At 41.1% G+C, this 21,725-nt stretch overlaps 1 protein-coding gene across 1 annotated transcript in view; it reads left to right on the top strand.

The window, feature by feature from the left end:
- The first annotated feature begins 2,295 nt into the window (after positions 1-2,295).
- LOC137642877 (uncharacterized) overlaps positions 2,296-21,725 on the top strand; it is an 86,310-nt gene continuing 66,880 nt past the window's right edge. The window contains exons 1-2 of the mRNA XM_068375745.1: positions 2,296-2,559; positions 10,834-11,046. The gene's annotated coding sequence lies outside the window, so the exon portion shown is untranslated. The remainder of the gene's footprint in view (positions 2,560-10,833; positions 11,047-21,725) is intronic.

The following is a 21,725-nucleotide window of genomic DNA, read 5'->3' as shown; positions in this document are numbered from 1 at the left end:
CTAAAAGTTTTAGTTTTAGTATTTCATATATACAGAAGTCTACTAAAACTTCCAGCAATGATTTCAAAAAAAAAACTTTCGAGTATCTTAATTACATATACATTTCATGCCGAAAATTGAGATAATTTTGTCACTTGGTGAATTAATTTTGAGTCCAGACATATTTCTTTGATACTATAAAAAAAAAGTTAAATTTTCTGCTGTACATCTCTTCTTGACTGACAGTTATTTTTCGTCATACCTTAATTTTTATCAAAGATATCTATATTTTGAGTAAATATTTATAGATACCGAGGTTTTATATTTCCTCTTCGTAAACATTTCAGTTATTCTGACATCTACTTCGTTTATATGTCATTTAAAAATAAGATAAAAGAAAGGGTTTTGACGAGGCATGTTAGGGAACCCTTTCTTACGAACAATCCGTTTATTCTGATGCCTTAAATACATAGGCCTATATGTGTCATTTATAGAAAAATAAGTTTTGACGGAACATTGACAGAGGCTATTTCTAGTGACCTCTTTTTTATTATTACAAATTCAATTCGTCCATGTCTTGTTTCGACTCCTTTGATTTTATTGTGAGATATTTTCTCAATCCAAGTTGACAGGAGGATCTTGTAAACGTTTCAAGACCTTACACTCAGAACTTACGTAGGATGTAAGATGTATGGTTTTAAAGATATTGTACATTTTTAAATCATTACCCCTTATAAAATCTAATGCAACCTTCATACACACACACACACACACACACACACACACACACACACACACACACACACACACACACACACATAAAAGTGAGGACAGAAGAGGGTGTTTGTGTTATATTTGCTAGGTTAAGTTTCATTGGTGCTATACTATAATATGTGAATTATTTACTTTTAAAACCCTTAAGAGAAGAATCTTTAAAATAAACCTTAATAGGAACAATAATAGTATTAGTAATATATATATATATATATATATATATATATATATATATATATATATATATATATATATATATATATATATATATATATCTAATGCTATTATTGTTCCTATCATAGTTTATTTTAAAGATTCTTCTCTTAAGGGTTTTAAAAGTAAATAATTCACATATTATAATACAGCACCAATGAAACTTAACCTAGCAAATATAACACAAACACCCTCTTCTGTCCTCACTTTTATGTTTGATTTCCTCCATTTAATTTCATTTCAGTTAAGATCAGGTCTCAATAAATTCATGAGATATATTTTCTAATTCACCATAGTGTTCACAAATGACACTACAAGATCTGAAACCCGTTCATCAAGGTTCCATATTTTGTAAACAGTCACTTCTTATTAGTGTAAGCTTGTCAGTCCAAATGTAGGATGGAAATAACATTCTTCAATTCACTTTGACGTTTGTTTTTAAAGAAATGACAACATGAGGAGAGAGAGAGAGAGAGAGAGAGAGAGAGAGAGAGAGAGAGAGAGAGAGAGAGAGAGAGAGAGAGAGAGAGAGAGAGAGAGAGAGTCACTTCATTCATTCAATATCCCACTATACTTGGGAACGGCAGCACGTTAGACAGCATTACATAATTATACATTCTTACCGAAATCGGCCTCAGTCTTACTTGTTTTGACATCTATTTTCTTTATTCTTTCCATCTTGAACTCAAAAGAGGGAGAGATAGTGTTCAAAAGACATTATATATTGTGAGTCGTAGATACCGAGCGGCAGTAATCATCATCATCATCATCTTCTTCTTTTTCTTCCTCTGCTTCTATTTTCAGTGGAGATCTGGTCAATGCACTCCCCTTTAATTACGACACAAAATTAAACATATCTACTCAATGAAGTTGACAAAATTGAAATGACAGTCTATTAGTAAATGCTAAATCCTTCACCGAATGGAATGAATGATATTTACAATCCACCATACTAGGATCAATACATTTAATAAAAAAAATATCCATGCTCCCCCTTCAATTGATATTGTTTATATAGGGCAAATATGTAAGCCGTGTGTACAGAGGATACTAAGCATGATAAAGAAGATAGTACTTTTGTACACATTTCCGCTAGCTCGTGATTACTCGAGCTCTGTTCGTTTTCTTTCTTCCAAACCCAAAAATTTCCGTTTTCTGTAAATCCATACTTTAAAACTACAAAATGCGCCAAATTACTGGTATAGAGAAATTTTAAGGTGTTATGGCTTAATGATGTTAAGAATAAATGATATTAAGATTCTGAATGAATCTATGACCTAAATATTATTGAAAAAAGATACAAAATATCTGCTATGGTTATGTTTTGAAGTTAGTTAGCGAGACAGACGATCATGGCGCTGTTATCAGTTGTGTCTGGTTGATTATTATTTTGGTTTCGAGTGAGGTGATATGTTGTTGATGTCTCTGAGATGATGAAATAACATTTCGAGGTGGAATTGATTAGAAAATACTATCCACTGGTTATCAGACGAGGATAATGTCCTTCTCGACTCGGTTCTAGCCTTTTTAGGATTAAGGCTCCTCAGAATAGTCTCAAGAAGTGGGAGTGAGGAGGAGGAGGACCCTATTAGAGTAAGTATTTGATTAGGATAAGGTTGTTTATTACCTGTCTTTTGATAAACATCGTGGTATTTTGGGTTGCTGGGGTTTGCAGTTAATTGGAGGTGAAGTGGGATGTTCCCTTTGATGTGGGAGGCTTATCCTGTCACATGCTCGTTAGCCTAGACTTCGTCCCTTTGACCTGACCTTTCTGTAATTGGAGGGAACCACCCATTTCTAACCCTTGGTTACATGATGTATTATTCAAATGTCTTTAGATTTGAAATTGATTATTTTTGTTATCTGATTAAGTACCTCTGTTCTCCAGCCTGAAAAATAATCATTCGATAGGACAGTCTATCCTGTAAGTGTAGCCTACTGTAGGTTACTGCAGGGTATCCTGCTATAAGGGTTAGAGTGTAGGGTTAGGCATTACTGTACTGTATAGCCTACCGTAGGCTACTGCAGGGTAGCCTGAAGTACTGTACTTTACTGTAACTACTCTAGGATACAATGTCCTACATGGTCTATCCACCCTTGTCTTATCAGTAGCCTATAATGACATTTAGCCTGGCTCTGGAGCCTATGTAAATGAAAGTTACGTACCTTTTTAGGTTACTTCACCTTAATATTATAACAGTACTTTAATTTCTTACCATGTACATGAACCATATAAATATCCAACGGGTTATTTGTGTTTTATGTATTTTTGACTATTATTCTTGGTACAAATCACTCATTTTGGTTTTTTTAAGCCCCATGTACATAATAATCATTGGTATCTTAGCAAGAAACTATTTAATCAGTTAGAAGTAGCAGATATGCATAAATCATACCATAACCAGTTGGATAAATGGGCGACGTCATGTGTTTAAAATGTTATTTGCGCGATGTCATTCATATTAATTGGTTACTGTATATACACTAATCATTCATAATAGAATTTTATTTTATTGTTTATTCGTGTTTTCAATTTTACATGCACGACCAGATAACATTTTTTTTATTTATCTAAATGGTGCATTTTTTAATAGATTTTGGATTCTACTTTAATGGTTTAAAGTATTTTGTGCAATTCATCCTCAATATCATTTAAGGGATATAAAATATGAATTAAAAGTGAATTTTCCTTGTTTTCAGTTTAGGTTTATTCAATTCTGGGTAAGTTTGTAGAATGGCGGACACACCCGCAAACTAGTCCTAGTAGAGGTGACTGGTGGTAACGTCATGTAGAAAGGGCATATCTGAACAGACTTGCGTCTGTCAATCTTCAAACACCTCAAATTTTTACCATAGTAACTTGACCCAATAGTTCAATGAAATTGAAATACTGGCAGTGTATTTTTTAGGATTTTGAATTACCTGTTTTCTTCACATTAGAATTTTTCATTGTTCCGTCACTCTATGCAAACCCTCGCTATTTATAGGGATATTACTTTTGGCGTAGCTGGAAGATGAGCCATAAGACTTTTAGTGAGGGATAACCATCCCATTTGCTAGTTAGCTGGAGTGGGGGTTAACTGGCTACCCCACTCAGTCACACACCTGGGCTGAGCACCCACTTTGCTTTTAGCTTGGGTAGAGAACAGAAATTTCCACGCTCTACCTCCATTGTTTTTTGACTTGCCATTTGTGTTTGCAATAATTTTTTTTTTTTTTTTTCAGATTTTTTGTGTTCTTCCATATCCGCCTCATGCACACTTGTCCTGGACCTGATGGCCGCTCTTGCGGTACCTTTATGTCCTCCCTGGAAACATACCCGCACCACCTGTGTCCATCCTGTAGAAGTCGGCGGTGTGATCGTGACAACACTTTTTGTGAGTGCCGGGAGTGGTCTGCCTCTCAGTGGGAGAGGTTTGGGCGTTGGCTCAAAAAGAAGTATAGGAGAGATTCATTGCCTTTAAGGTCTTCCTCAATTCGAAGCAGTCTTGTACTTCTTTTACCCCCCGATCTCTTCCCGAAGCTCCTGCTTGATCAGAAGAGTTCTGTCCCTCCCCTCCGGAGCGCCTTCTTTTTAGTTTTTTGTTTCAGGTATGGCTATCGCTGGGCTTGGCTAGTGCCCCATTGAGGAAGGTGTTGCTTGAGCTCCTCCAACTAGTTGCCGAAAGGAAGCAAACTCCTGGTTCCTCGGAGGTGGATCCTATGCAGATGAGTGCAGTCCTTGACAACTCTGAAGTTGCTGCTGCTCTGTCTGCTTTGCTGTTGACGCCGAAGACAGCGCTAAACCCCCCCCCCCTGCTGAGCCGACTCCTCCGTTGGGTGGAGCAAAGTCCGAGGTGAGTCTCTCCTTCGGGCGGTCACCTCTCATTCGCGAGACAGAACCCCCATGGAGACTCTGTTCCCGAGAAATTCAAGAGACCCACGTTTATCGACCCTAACTGTTAGACCAGGTTCCCTCTCCGGAGGAACCGCTCGGACGTTCCCTCTGGGGTTCGTCAGGTTTCTCAGTTCATCACTACTTGCCACCCTGGATGTTCTTCCCTCCCTTGCAGTAAGATGTTTTTTTTTATCCTGTCAAGGACTGTTGTGCTGAGCCTTCAGATTCTCGTCAGCGGTTCGTCACCCGCCAGCTGCTCATCACTCACCGGCTCCTCATCACTTGTCTTCGGACACCGTCACCTCGTGACCATCGCCTGGCTGTTCGTGATCATCATTTGTCGCTGCGTGACCTTCACCCCTCACGAGACAACCAACGTCAGTCTCGCCTGGCTGTTCGTGATCATCACTTGTCGCTGCGTGACCTTCACCCCTCACGAGACAACCAATGTCAGTCTTGCTACCATCAGACGCATTGGCGCCAGTCAGACCAGCGAGTGCCTCCCAGAGCTTGCAGATTGCCATCTCCTCGGCATTCGTCAGCTAGGTGTTCCCCAACTCGCCGCTTGTCAGCACCTCGTTGTTCATCCTCGCTTCGATCACCTAGACTGATTGCTTCACCTGGGCACTAGCAGGTACGCAAGTGCCTATCGCCAAGGGGAGGGGAGTACAAGACTCTCCCTCCTGGCCTGTCCCAGACCAACTCGCCCCGCAGTGACGATTCCCGTCGCGATGTACATTGTTATTCTCCACTCCCCCAAGAAGAGTCCACATCATCCAGGTACATTAGCCCGGTGCCAATACCAAAGGAACCCCTGCAGGGCGAACGACTGATTCCATTCCCCCTCAAGAGGGAATCCTCAAAGGCCCAACAGCCTGCCACTTGGAGGGATCAACAAAGGCCCCAGTGGTCAGACTGGTGCGAGACTTACCAGGTAGGAGAGTTAACTCTTCCTTTCAGGTGCTTGGACCTAATGCCGCCAGCCTTTCAAAGGATTTTTCTGGCCAGCACGTTAAGTGGGAAGGATCCCACCTGGTTAAGACAGTGTGACTAGCTGTGACGGGTTCTCCTCTGCACACAGTTGATGGCCAGCACTCCCAGGATCCCCCTGGAAACAGCAAACCTCCCCGGGTCCTTTACCCTGTCTGACCCCAGGCACAGGTCTGAAGGGTCCGTGTTATCCAGACCCTCTTTGCAGGATATTCCTGTCTCCCCCCTTAAGAGGAATGGGGGAGATGAGAACCCAGCTAGGAAAAAGAAGAGGATAAGGCTGCTCCCCCTTCGGAGGATAGAGAGGTCTCTCTGACGGACTCCTTCTGCCTCACTCCTATAGAGGTGGTCCCTCCACCTAAGACCATTCAATCAGATGTTATTCCTCCTTCCAAAGAGGACAGACGTCCCCTCAGGGAAGTCAGCCTCTATGCCATCTCTTCTGGAGGAATGCCTCCCCTGTTGTAAGAAGCCGAAGGATTCGAAAACAATCCCGAAGTCCTTGGCAAGAGCTTCTGCACCTCAGCAAGAGAGGTCAAGAGGAGCTTCTCCTTCCAGGATGTCAGCAAGAGACGCCTCTCCGACAGCCTATCCCGACAATTTCGACACACCCCGGGCTCCTATGGGTGAGAGCTCGGAGGTGGAAGACAATTTCGACCTTGAGGGCGACTACCTATCTAGAACCGCTAGCCCAAAATTGACGGAAGCAGGTCTTGGTCTGCATGAGAGCCATCACCGTCTTGTCAGATCCATTGACAGCCCCTCAAGATGGCAAAGACACGGTCCTGGACCATGTTTAAGGCACTCAGAGACCCCAAGGGCCTGTGCAGCTTTGCCTTGGTCTAAGGGGTTGAAGAGTGTCCGGAAGAAGGCAGTCTCCCAGGTTACCGGCTCCTCTAGCTCACTCTGAGTACGCTCCTCCTTGAAACTCCTCTTGCCGCCTTTTGTGCAGTAGAGGAGTTATTACGAGGTTATCAACAAGTCTATTCTATCCCTGCCTCTAGACCACTCCGTAGAGGCATTAACCAGAGGAGTCGCCTTCGAGAGACTGTCTGGGCTCTCCGTCTCCTCGGCTTCTGAGATCATTAACCAAGAGAAGGTCGCGAAGTATGCCATGCAGGCTACTTCGTGGTTGGGGGTCTGTGGGCCACCTGATCAGGACTGAGGACTGGTCACAGGGGTTCACAAGGAGGTCGATGAAGCCCTTTCTATTGTACGGCACCAGGACAATTGAGTTCCTCTCCCACCAGGTGGTTAACCTGTGGACGAACATCATCGTCAAGCGTTTGGAATCTAGAACAGAAAAGTTCCATCGGAAGGTCCCACTAACCGAGGTGTCTAGGCTTAGAAACTCCACTTTTGAGGGAAGTTTACTGTTTGAGCTGGAAGATGTCGAGCGGGTGGCGGAGAGATGGAGGAAGTGTAACCAATACTCCCTCCTCTATAGGGCCCTTATATCAAGGCCCTACTAAATCTACAAACCACTACACCACCACAGGAGAAGCAGCCTCCATAAAAACCGCTGACAAGTTTACGAACATGATGACTCCCCGCTTGGCTGAGAGGTGAGGAGTCATTGGATACTGTCAATCCTTCAGCTCCTGATTTATGCCCTGCTCCGGAAGTGGCAAAAGACCCAGGCTCTGAGTGAAGATTTTTTAAGGTTCTGACTCTTATCAGGCAGATCAGTGGTCTGGAAGAGCCAACCAGAGCTCCGATTAAGGTAAGGTAAACTTCAGTTGATAGGTTTTTCGGGGCTTTGCAAGTCTCAAGACGTGCTTTAGAACTTCCCTAGTCAGAACTGGCTGGGGAAACTGTAGACAACATAGATGCCCAAGCTCTTCTCCTTCATTAAGACAGGCTTCTCGACTTTTGCCAAGATCTGGGGATCATGGTAAATATCTAGAAATCCTCCCTACATCCAACTCAAAACCTGGTATACTTAGGGATGAACATCAATGCAAATCAAGGGTAAGTCTTCCCATAATTACCAAGAGTGGTGAGAATGAAAAGAGCAGCAAGCCCTCTTCTAAAGTAAAGACAAACTGCCAGCACATCTTTAGCAGAAGTTGCTAGGACACCTTGCCTCCTTAGAGGCCTTGGTACCCAACAGTTGTCTCCGTACTCGAACTCTCCAGTGTCAGCTGAAGACCTTCTGATGTGTGTCAGCACAAAATACTCTGGACCTCCTGGTCCTGATAGTGTCATAGCAGAAGAGATACCTGGAGTGGTGGGTATCATATACCAACCTACTAAGGGGAGTAGACCTCTCTCCTCCCTTGGAATTGAGGCTTGTTACAGAAGGATCAAAAGAAGGGTATGGGGCTCATCTGTTGCAGCACACGACCTTCAGACTGGTCCAAGGCCGAGCAACACTGCCACATAAACCTTCTAGAGATAAGAGCAGCCTTCCTAGCTCTCAAGTATTTCAAGCAGCTGCTTTCAGGACACTCCGTGATGCTGATAAGCAACAACACCACAGTAGTGGCTTAAATAAATATACAAAGAGGTACTTTCTCACAGCCCCTTTACCATTTGACTGTGGAAATAATCAGATGGACGGAAGGCAACTCGGTAGCCCTCTCAGCCCACTTCATTCGGGGCAAAAGAAACATCTTGGCTGACGAACTGAGCGGGAGGCCTTAAATAGTTGGGTCCGGGTGGTCTTTGAATCGTCAGATAGCCAACAAAGTCTTGACTGTGGGGTTTGCCAACAATGGACATATTCGTGACGTCCCTCAACCGGAAACTTCCAGTGAACTGCTCTCCAGTACCAGATCCCCAGGCATTCTGTCAAGGCGCCTTTCAACACTCTTGAGACAATCTGGACGTCTATGCATTTCCTCCCCTCTTCCTAGTAAGGAGGCTTATGAACCAGGTAAGGGCATCGCAAGATCTATCGATGACCCTAATTGCTCTGATGTGGCAACATGCAGAATGATTTCTGGACCTTCTACATCTGCTCACACTGAGAGAGCTCTCTTCACTTCCCGATCTACTCAGACAACCATACGTGAAGATGTTCCATAGAGCAGTAACTTTGTTACGGCTTCACGTTTGGAAGCTATCCAGCAACTCCTTACGGTGTGAGGTTTTTTGCAACCAGTTGCGAGAAGGATGGCAAGATACTTACGAGAGTCGTGGGTGTCATGGAAGGGGTAATTCTCCTCAGTTTCACTATCCCAGTGATAGCGGATTTTTTGTTTTACCTTTGGAAGGAAAAATTGCTCAGTGTTGTCGATAAAAGGTTATCGCTCAGCTTTAAGCCCTGTCTTTAGACTGAACGGAGGTAACGTTTCCTCCTCAATGGAGTTGTCTCTCCTCATATGAAGTTTCGAGCTCACATGCCCAAAGTCAGAAGTCAGACTGTCCCCATGGGATGTAGAACGTGTACTGCTATCCCTGAAAGGAGTACCTTACAAACCTCTTAGTCGTTTCTCAGATCGTGACCTGACTCTAAAGACGGTTTTTCTGTTAGCCTCGAACTCTGCTAAAAGCGTCAGCAAGCTACACGTTCTGTCCTATGATGTCAACCATTCAAGGAGGTAGGGGCAAGTGACACTCAACTTTGTCCCGGAGTTTATTGCTAAAACTCAAAATCCGGCTGTAGCGGATTTTGGCCCATCCGGACTGAAAGCCTCCGTACTGTTACATGTAACCCAGCTCAACTGTTACTATGCCCTGTTAGGGCGCTGAGGAAATACCTGAAATGGAATGTCCGAACTCGTCCACAGGTCAATAGACTATTCATAAGTACTGGCAGGCTTTAGGAGAATTGCAAAGAACTCAACCTCTACCTGCACCAAGAAAGTGGTCGAACGAGCCCCTCGATTGGACTCAACCCCTCTTTACCGTAGGCCGAGAGCTCATGACGTCAGCGTTTTTAGTGCATCCCTGGCATTCAAAAAGAACTTTAATGTGACAGGTATTACAAGCGAGTGTGTGTGAACGTCAAACAACATTCACCGCCCACTAACTGCAAGATGTAACCCACAGTATCCTTGACATATTCTCCATGTGTCCTGTGGTGGCTGTACAAAACGTGATTAGTAACACCTCAGCTCCCTTGTAGGACAAATAGCAGTCGATTGAGGGCAGGTGTTACTTGGCTGCAAGTCTAGTATGAATGTGCGGATGACTAGCCTTTTCGTCTTTCGTTCTCCTCTCTCTTGGGGCTCGATCATCCAAGGAGCTCTGGAAGCTGACCTCCTCTGACTGCAGATAGTTATCATTGTCCCTTATGTAACCTGATATATGTATTTATATTTGTTATGTCCCCGATCCTGCAGCGAGGTAGGAATCGGGTAACGCCCAGGTAAGAAAGAAACCTAGCTCCAGGGTAGATCTCACCTGGCTGAGTCACAGTGCTTAGTTCTCACACTTTCGCACAATTTCTTAGGCCGTTATCTCTCTTTAAGAGTTAGGGAGGTGATAGGTTACGCTTTTTCACAGCTAACGCACCCCAAGTCAGTGACCATCCAGTTGGTCTTGTACTCCCACCCACCTAAACATGATTCTCCATAGTAAAGAGCTGAAATTTTTGTATTTGGTGCTGGAACAAATGACAGATTCGGAAGTAATTTGTATTTTTCCTAACTATACAAATCTGAAGCTCTTTATACATATTGACCTGCCATCACTTACCCCAAGTGGCTTGTGTTGGCTACTGCATGTGTGAGTGGGGTGGTTAGTCCTTATTCCCCGCTAACTAGCGGAGGGTAGTTACACCTCGCTAAAAGTTTTACGGCTTGTTTCAGCTGTCGCCGATATATACTGTATCTTAATAGTATAGAGCTTCAGGTTTGTATGGTTAGGAAAAATACAAGTTATTTCCAAAATTGTAATTTTTCAGTATCATTCAATAACATTGTGTAAAAGGCACCCAGACCACAGCATGTAATCATTCATTAGTGTTTGTCTCAGTTTATTAATATCATGGTTATAGAACATTGCTAAAAAGAAATTAACAACAGTATTTTCTTCCCTTTTTTTATTTTCAGAAAATATTGAAGTGGGGTTCATTCATACTGAGCTGTCTCTTGCACCTCTCAAATTCCTCAGGATCAGGAATGTTTTGTATTGGTGCTTCTGAACAGGAGTTACTGGCTGTGAAAATGAATGATCCTTCAAGGTTACGTCTTTGGTGAAATCGGTAACAGCATCCGAAAGCTCTTGGTACCCTACACATGATGGCAGCAAGAGAGGAATTAAATGTAATGTATCAAATCACCTTAGTTAAGCTTGAATATTTAGCTAATTTGTTGATTTCTAGACATTGTAGATGAGCTTTTGTGATTATTGCTGCTTTTCATCCTTATATATGTCCAGTTATTGCTAGCTTTTGAGTGATTTTTGCCTCCAGAGGAGATTGTAATTTTGTGAAACCGTGTTGTGTATGTGTTCAGCGCTTGTCGTAGAAGTTGCAGTTCTGTATAGATTTTTTTTATAGCTTATGAACAATGAAATTTACTTAACTAGTTTATCTGTAAAAGTGTACTCTACTGCAGTACAATAATTTATTATTATGGATGTTATCAGATGTACAAACCTGTTAGTTTACTTATATTGTGTATGCTAGCTTAGACATACAGTAGTTCATTCAAGGAAGCAAAAGTTTTGTTGTGGCGCAAATGTAGATCTTCGTCCTTTACATAGGATAGGATATAAGTGAAGTTGGGGAACATGGTAATTAAACTTTTATAACAAGATGTAAACAGGTGGCTGGTAGTTACTGGCCAGGAGCAGGGAAGGCCCCCCCCCCCCCACCCCCCTGTGTTTACTCGCTGAGCACTCACTTGGAAGTCGGCCATTAGTGAGAACAGTTGTTCTTCCACTGGCTGAAGTTTCATTGCTTTTATTTACTCTACTTTCTTTCTAGCATTTTTATGATGGTTTCCTTGTCAACAGTTAAGCAAACGTGACTTTAAAAGTTTCTTCTTTAACTTTTGGGATTAACTCTGAACACAACACTCTCCTAGGAATGCATAAGGGATGATACTAATACGGTCTTCAGTTCCAGGAGACATTAAATTCTGTAGCGCACTCTTTAGTTAGCGCATCTTCTGCTTACACACATCCTTGCCTTCCCATTAGGGAGATCTCTCCTACCCAAGTGTACTCACCCTTGGAGGCACATTCTGTTAGAGAAAAAAGATCTTTCAAATGAGCACTCACATCAAGACATGCTTTGGTTTACAATAACCCTTCAGCGTGTATCTTCCACCATGGCAAAGTCTTCAGAAGAGGAAACTTCACTGGCATGCAAACTGCAACGTCCACCTCGTGTACATCTACCTTACTATCAGGATGGATTGCGAGATTTGGTATTCCTGAGCATATTACTTCAAGTCGTAGGAGGGAGTACGCCAGTACAGTAGATACTCAGCTAGAGAACAAACTTCTCTAAAGAGCTGTCTTTACAGGACAGGCTTTCCACTTTGTTCCCCTCCTTCAGATAGCATGTGTGCACACTGGAAATATTTCAGAATATGGAGGAAGAACAGAGATCGTTCTCCACAAGATTTTATGGAACAAGCAAACCAATCAAGAGGGAAACGTATCTAGAGCACGTGTAGCTACCAGGTGTCACGCAAATCGAGGACACAGTAGTTTGAAATTCTTCCTAGAGTAATTGTGCTAGCCCTTCAGAAGTGCTAGCTTCCACTTTGTAGCTCAAGGCTAGCACTGGAACAAGGGAAGTCTTTTACATAGATGGATCTACAAAGTATCGTCTGAGTATGGTACTGGGACTGGAGAGGACATCAAGATCTCACAGACCTTTTTAAGATGCCGATGATTCACTCCCACCTTCGATAGGTAAGGAGTCTCTTAAGGCAATAAACTCTTCAACATTGGACCCGGGCTCTGCCACAAGAGAGGCAAAAGACTGTATCGGATTCAGCTTTTCTGAAACTCTTGGCCATTATCAGGCAGGTTAACGGCTTAGGGGAGCCAACAAAAGTGCCAAATAAAAGTTTGAAGATGGCAGTCAAAAAGCTCTTTGAGATTCCTTAAGGAGCTAAAACAGCTTTGGGACTTCCCTGGTCAAGCCTGGCTAGGGAAGCAAAAGACTGTGCAGATCTGCAAGTCTTCGACAAAAGGAACTTGCTTTGTGCGAGCCACTCAACTTTTACTTTAGAGAGGACTCTGGTCCTTCCCCTCTGCCAGTATATGCAGTTGTATTGACCTCAACACCTTGAAGTGTATTATATAGACTTCGGATACAAATGACCATATTCTTGGCCTTAGAGTTGGTAAATGTGGAGGCTACGGCTATGGTTAGCCTCCAAGCAACATCATAGTTGGGGCACAGGTTATGGACGGTGACTTTCTTCGCTTCTTGTTAGGTTTGTATAGTTAGGAAAAGTACAAAATACTTTTTAAAAATTGTGGTTTGTATTACATAATTAAACTATCACAGAGGCATCAATAACAGTTTATGTTATTCTGCCAAGTAACCCTAAATAGTAAGTAGAAGTAGGATTGTGCCTTTCATCAGTTTGCTTTCGACCCCTCAGGGTCTTGAATGCATAGCTGAGATGACTGTTATTTGGAGGATTAATAAGTGATGAATGTACTGCAGTTTTTAAAATGGAGGTGACTACTCATCCTTTTTATTTGCTTGACATTTTTCTATAGTTCTTATTCTAGTACAGACTCCTAGAGGCTCGGATACCCTATTTGAAAGATTCTGTTCCAGGTTTGTAGTCATGAAGATTGAAAATGATTGGTTACTGACTTACCATGTCCTAAAATGAGTGAGATTGGAAATAAATGATCACTGACTTGACCATGCCCAAAATAAGACCAGGTCAGGTATTAAATAATCGTGGTATAATATGGACAAGGATTTATCTTATGGGGATGTGATTTTGAAATTGTCTTTATGTTGACCTTATGTGATGTTGAAATATGTTATTGTTTTATTCTAAGGTCCTTAACAAGGTACGAGAACAATAAGAGATAGTCTTTCAACATTCTAATTTGTTTATTTCTCCTGGAGGGAGAGGCAGGTAACTACTGTACAGTATATTTTTTTGTGCTTTATTACTACTAAATTTTCTCATCTGACTGTAACATATTCTCTGTTGAGAATAATGTTTGTTCATATGCATTACAAACCTTTTGCCCTTTAGAATAAAGATATGTCTTTAGCGGCGTTGGAACTGTCACTGAATCTTAACAAGGTAGTTGGTTACCAACAGGTGGTGCAAGAGGGCCCACCCACCCGCCTGTCACAAAATAGCCACTTTGGTCTACCCATCAGAAGGGTGATGTTGAGGTAGAGGTGGAAAAGGATGCTGTGCTTAAGTATTCTTCTTCACCACCCGTTATCCCTCAAGGGCTCTGGTTTTTCGAGGGAGACTGGCTTGGGTTTTGAGGAAAGTCTGAGCCTTCTTCAAATCTCATCAATGATCACCACCAGCTTCTTTGTCCATGCTCAGTCCAGGAAGGGTGTTAGGAGGAAGAAGAAGGAGGGGGGGAGTGATTCAGAGGTATGTCCCCTGATGACAGTAGGGGGGATACCTTATCTAGTACTGTATTTTATTTCCCTCTTCCATCCAAATCCATCTCATACCTTCCTTCCAGGTTCCATTTCTATACATTCAACAGAGGTAGGACGATTGTGGAATTTTTGTATTTGAAGTCTTTTACAATCTTCCCCAGTCCTCTTCTGTTAGCTCTAACAAGTTGTTGTTGGGACGGAGCACGAGTCCAAATTCCTCCCGGCTGAACGGGTACTTGTCTGGCTGCGTTCAGGTGGAACTTTTGCTTCATACTTGGCCTCCAAAGATTAAGAATGCATGCTTTTGGTGACACAAGTTACTTTTATTGCATATTGGCTTTAGGTAATTCTGGAAGCATCTAATTCATTCCTAAGGTGTTTACACAATTATCCACCTGAGTGTTTATTGTTAGGCCGCTTGTAGTAATGTCTTCAGTGTCTTTCCAGGATGAGATCGAGACTACTTCACCTCTGATTACGAGAGTGATCTTATCTGTGAGTAAAGGACTAATAATATACCTGGAAATGCTGTTTGAATGGAAATTTTCTTTATACAGTACAGTATTCATACTAGGAAACTTGGAGAGGTAGTGCATCTGTTCCTGATCAGTACGAACTTCTGAACCTCTCATGTTAACAAAGAAGAACTGTCAGCAAGGGGACAAGAATGAGTTTGCTCTCCCTTCTTCCTCCCATACCAATTCCTACTTTCCTCTCCTATTCTCTTCTTCAGATACTTCTTTGAAGGAAGGAGCATCATTAATAGTCAAGTTGGAGGCCTCTCGGAAAAAAATCCTTGGGAATTCTAGCTAACACACTTCTCCTTTGGGAAGTTTGGACAGATCTCACCCAAGGGCCATTCCTAATTATTTTGTCAGGTGGATCCTGGTATGACAGTTTTTCCTTGGATTGGATGCAGGTAAATGGTCTCGGATGTGACTCAACGCTGATTATATAAGCCAGGCAAAGTTGAAGTGTTTCACACACCTTCCTTATTCCTGCTGTGAATAGAAGGAGCATCCTTGTCCTCCATCCATAGGGAGTAATGTATCTTAGCAGCAAGCCGATTCCTTGAGTCTGTCAGTTGGAGTGAGACCCTAGTGTGAAAGCTACCACTATGACAGTGGTTGAAGTGAGTGGTCCCACATGCACCTATTACCAGAACAGCCTAAGACTGCAGTTTAGAGGCCCTACATACACCAATCAACAGCCCAGCCCATGATGCAGGTGAGCGGTTTTATATGCACCATCACCAGCACCCTGGGAGCCACCCTATGACCATTTCCTCAGGACTATTTTACATCTGACATCCTAGACTACCAGTAGCAGGGAATTGTCCTTCCAGGGATCGAGTATATTCACTCTTTAGGGGGAGTGGAATGTGTTCGTTCACCATCCTGGTTCCTTCCGTGGGACACTGCTATGTCCACCAAGTCTATTGGTGGGCCATTCTGCTAGTTCTCAGGCAAGTCCTGAGATAGAACGTTGAAGGGAACGTATCTTTCCAGGCAGAGCACTTTTCAGCAGATCACAGACAATATAGATCATATCCCTTTGTGTCAGTCGACACAAAGTTGCCTAGTATTATATCAGGTCACTGCAGTGCTACTTGAGGATGTGTGAGTGTTGTAACCTTCTCATTAGCCCCAGCAGAAACAAGAAGAAAGTACCCAGATACTGTTCTTTCTGACTTCTTGAGGCAAATGCGACTTTCATTAATGTATACCTCTGCTGTCTCAAGTAAGAACTCTCAAACATAGCCCGGTCAGTTGTCATCTGGTTTACCTGTCAGCGTATTTGGAGCTGAAGATGAGTCCCTTTGCTTTACGGATATTGCCCACAGACCCTTGGACCCTTTTCCTTGAGTCTTGAAGGGGCTACTCAGTAGTTGTGTAGCAATCCCTGTTCCCTCATGGGACTTAGAATACATCCCGTCTAGGGTAATGCATTCAACGTAAGTTTCAGGGAGAGGTAGAATGACTATCTTCTATCTTTTTTCTTTTGTTTTGGTGTCAAGGGGATTAAGCAGCCATAATTGTTACTCTGTGATCACATGCCTGATGTGGTGAGTTATACAAGAAGCTAACTCCTCCATTCTCCTGGGAATGGGGAGGAAATGTTGGTGTTTCACCAAGCATTTCTCTTAATGTACTCGAACTGACACTGCCAACACCATCTCCCTGTTAGGGAGAGAGATACCTGTACAGTATTATAATACTAACTTCCTCCCACCAATCAGTGAGTCTCCCCATTTTAAATATTATATGTTTGTATGTGAGCAGCAACAAATAAATCATTTTCAGAATAATTTGTATTTTTGCTAGCTATAGAAACCTGAGTCCTGTATGTTAAATTTCCCACCTCAACCACCCCTCTCAGTCCTAGGCCTAAGGGCAAAAGTGGGTATTCTGTGATGGGTGGTTGGTCGGTGCTTCCCATCTTGTGCCTCCTATTGTTAACCAACTACCTTGTTAATGATTCAATGGCTGTTCTAGCGCCACTGAAGGCCTGAACTTATTTTAAGGGATTCAGGTTTGTATAAGCTAGGAAAAGTCCAAATTACATTTATAATTTGTTATATTTTGCAGGTATCACTTTTGTATTTAAGCTTGACTTTTCTTTCTTAAAAGTGATTATTTCTGAGGTTAATTCTTTATGAAGATTTTATTCCAGCTTGTTTGACTAAAAATGAAAATAGACAAAAACCATAAGACAAATGGGAATGAAAGGGTCTAAACAAATAAACTATATGGTAGCTATAGAAGAGGAATAGCATTAATTGTGGAACATTACATGATAATTACTTTTTTATCATAAAACTGAAAGACGCTACGACTGACTGGATTAATTCGCATATCCATGGGACTGTTACTGTTTGGAAAATTAGTCTGCTTAGCCATTTGCTATTGAATACCAGCAGTTTGAATATGATATTATCCATAAGATTCAGCTTCCATTGCCCACTTTACAATTTGAGTATGATATTATCCATAAAATTCCCCTTCCATTCCCCACTTTGCAATTTGAGTATGATATTATCCATAAGATTCAGCTTCCATTGCCCACTTTGCAATTTAAATATGGTATTATCCATAAGATTCAGCTTCCATTGCCCACTTTATAGGTTCATTTCAACTTAATTGAACTTACCTGATGGCATTGAAAATGCAATCAATTATGTGATTTTATCCTCTGACCTATTCTAAAGCACATGGTCAGTGGACCCTTCCACCAAACAGAGATACCCCCTGTACTGTACTGTACATTCCAGACAATGAAATGAATGTTGGAACAGTCTGTGTCTAGGCTTTCTTGCATCATAGAACAACAAGCTAATGACTGTCTGTGTAGATCTTTCTCACCTGTATCTGTTTTATGAATATTTTTATCCTTAAATCTACCATTTACTGTTTATCAGTATTGTTGGTAGATAAACATAAGTCAGAATACAGTACAGTGCATAGATTATATCCTCTTCTTTATACCCTAGAGAATTAACTGCTGATGATTTTCATATTTGCGTGCATACTACTGTGCCTATACTCTTTCTGTATGTATTTTATTCTATTACCGAAGGATAGAATGCATACAAATAAATGAATGCACCAATAGTGCAGACACATTGTGTTTGCCCTTGCAACCAAGAATTAACTAAGTATCTGTGTATATTTTAGCTTGAAAGCTAAAAGCATTCACTAGGAATTATATATCAGAAAGAGTATTTGTTACCAATAAAATTTTCCTCAAGTAGAGACTTGACATTTCTAAAGTAATGGTTTAAACTTTCTTTGAAAACAAAGTTTTTTTATCCTAATACAAAGATATTACTTATTATTATATGAAATGGGCTTTGTTTCCCAAGAGAAAAGCAGTAACACAAGAGTTAGAAGAGGAGGAATAGTTGTGTGTACTGCTTACTGCTAGCAAAGCATTCTAGCTTATTTATTTTGAAAATGGATCTTTATATGGTTTGGTTAATCTATTAAATTATTTTATTGAATAATACCTTGGTTTAATTCCACGAAATTAGTTTAAAAGCTGTAGATTCTTGCTCATATTTGAGGTCAATTGGAAATTTTACCAATATACTTATGGTGAGGGCCAAATTCTGTTATTTTGTTTGAAAGGCTAATTTTTTTATATATGTGCACTCTGATTGATATCCATTGTAAATAAGCTGATGTAGGTGGTGATAATGGTTTTATTTTATAAAAGAAAATTAATGGTTTAGGTCTGTTAATATAATTTGTGTGAATTTTTTAGAGTGAATGGGAATATCAACAAAGAAAAGATAAAAAGAGGCAGTATATATAAATTAAAAAGTAATGTCTTACCACTATTTAATGAGCAGAACAGTGTTGATATACCTTTAGGTACTCCATGCTTGTAATTAACAGAATACTGTAGTGTTGCATTTTTGTAATGGGGTAAAATATAGTCTCTCGACCAACAGCAGTAAAAATGGGAAGCATAATTGCTGTCAATCATTGGTGATTATTAACCCTTTATAACTTGACTGTAGCTTATCTCCCAAAAGATCTATAATAGTAAAACAAACAACGATAAAAAACACCGGAAAAAGGAAAAATTGGTGCTGGCTGAATAGAAGCACTTTTATCCTCTGATAGACAAGTAAAGGTACTTGAAGTAATGTTCCTTTTGTAAACACTATCCATTGGTGTGTATAACCATGTCAATAATCAAGGTGATCATTTACTGAGGTAATTTGATGTTTCAATAAGATCTTTACTGCATGAGTGAAATATGCTGGAGGGATGTGAATGAAGTAAATTAAGTGTAACTGGGCAGTCCATGAGATTAGGTATTCAGAAAAGTGAGAGAGTGCTGTGAACAGTGTGGCTGGCATATGAAAAAGTATCCAAGTAGCTATTGGCAAATCGTGAGTCAGTTGGGGAATATGTAGGTTTTCAGATTAATTACTGTTGATCAGGAAGAAGACAGTATTGGATCAGAAATTTAGTTGACTAAAACTGTGATGATTGTAAGTAATTATTCCTTGGAATTACACCCAATACTCAATTCTTTCACAATCATTTGTAGTAACATCATGGGTAAAGCATTCCTTTAAGATTAATTTAATTCAAGATGTTTTAGCTTGACTTACTTGAAGTTTTTATCTGACAATTTTATAGTATTACCCAACCATATGTTGGTAATTGCTTCCAAGATATCTGACATAAGTCGAATTATGACGTAGGTAGGATTTTTCGCATTATAAAGTGACTCGTGTTCCCTATGCTCATACTGAACAGAGAAAAGTCCTTATAAACTCTATTATTTAAAAACTAGATGAATTAATAAGCTTCTATGTTAAGTACAGTACATTACTTAATTGTCGTTGTATGACATAGAAACCGACGCAAAGTCGAGTAAGACGACATAACAGATTTTCTTTGTTGTTTGACAAAAATATGTGAAACGTCTGAGAAATATCTTGAGTACAAATTTGTCATGTAATGGTTGAAAAATAATTCAAGACTTTTTTTTTTTCACTTTACAATCTTGTTAAGTTATTTTCAAATGTACAGAACAATTAACAGATGAGGCAGACTAGAATGGTATTTTGGATCTGAGAGGTAGAAATCAATTCGCTTTGTTTATAAAAAGTTTCACTTTTTAACTGATCAAATAGGATTTATATGAAAATAATATGACCACATGAAATGAGTATGACAGTCATATACCTACAGTTTTTTATGTAAAAAGTTCATTGTCTGCTTTCTCAAATCATTGTACAGTAAATGAAAACAACTAATTGTTCTTTAATCATAGGAATTGTTAATGGGTCTTTACATACATATACCAAGGCACTTCCCCCAATTTTGGGGGGTAGCCGACATTAAACAAATGAAACAAAAAAGGGGACGTCTCCCCTCTACGTTCCTCCCAGCTTGACAAGGGACTCAACTGAGTTCGGCTGGTACTGCTAGGGCGGCACAGCCCACCCTCCCACATTACCCACCACAGATGAAGCTTCATAATGCTGAATCCCCTACTGCTGCTACCTCCGTGGTCATCCAAGGCACCAGAGGAAGCAGCAGGGCCTACCGGAAGTGTGTCACAATCGCTCGCCATTCATTCCTATTTCTAGCACGCTCTCTTGCCTCTCTCACATCTATCCTCCTATCACCCAGAGCTTCCTTTACTCCATCCATCCACCCAAACCTTGGCCTTCCTCTTGTACTTCTCCCATCAATTCTTGCATTCATCACCTTCTTTAGCAGACATCCATTTTCCATTCTCTCAACATGGCCAAACCACCTCAACACATTCATATCCACTCTAGCTGCTAACTCATTTCTTACACCCGTTCTCACACTCACCACTTCGATCCTAACCCTATCTACTCGAGATACATCAGCCATACTCCTTAGACACTTCATCTCAGTCACATTCAATTTCTGTCTCTCCGTCACTTTCATTCCACACAACTCAGATCCACATATCACAGTTGGTACAATCACTTTCTCATACAGAACTCTCTTTACATTCATGCCTAACCCTCTATTTTTTACCACTCCTTTAACTGCCCCCAACACTTTGCATCCTTCATTCACTCTCTGACGTACATCTTCTTCCACTCCACCGTTTGCTGCAACAACAGACCCCAAGTACTTAAACTAATCCACCTCCTCAAGTAACTCTACATTCAACAAGACATTCAACCTTGCACCACCTTCCCTTTTCGTACATCTCATAACCTTACTCTTACCCACATCAACTCTCAACTTCCTTCTCTCACACACCCTTCCAAATTCTGTTTCTAATCGGCCAAGCTTCTCTTCCACGTCTGCAACCAGTACAGTATCATTCGCAATCAACAACTGATTTACCTCCCATTCATGGTCATTCTCGTCTACCAGTTTCAATCCTCGTCTAAGCACTCGAGCATTCACCTCTCTCACCACTCCATCAACATACAAGTTAAACAACCACGGTGACATCACACATCCCTGTCTCAGTCCCACTCTCACCAAAAACCAATCACTCACTTCATTTCTTTAATCACAGGAATTGTTAATTTTTCAATATTAAACTTACCCGATAATCATGTAGCTGTCAACTCCGTTGCCCGACAGAATTCTATGGAGGGATACGCCAGCTATCACAATACTAGAAGGGGGTGTACTTACCAGCGCCACCTGTGGCCAGGTACTCAATCATTTGTTGTTGACACCTCCTCAATTATTCCTCTGTCGTGCTTCCGGCTAGACGTTCTGGGATACGCTTATGGTCTTCGAGTTTATTCACGGATATTTGGTGAAGTATTCTCTCAGATTAACGGCTGTCGCTTTACTGGAATCCTTCTTATATTAGCTAGATAGCTTTTATATAATACTGATATAACGGTTAACGAATTTTGCT

Source organism: Palaemon carinicauda, chromosome 6, assembly GCF_036898095.1.
Source record: "Palaemon carinicauda isolate YSFRI2023 chromosome 6, ASM3689809v2, whole genome shotgun sequence".
Lineage (NCBI taxonomy): Eukaryota > Metazoa > Arthropoda > Malacostraca > Decapoda > Palaemonidae > Palaemon > Palaemon carinicauda.
Note: the sequence above shows the minus strand (reverse complement) of the source record. Positions and strands in the feature narration are given on the sequence as shown.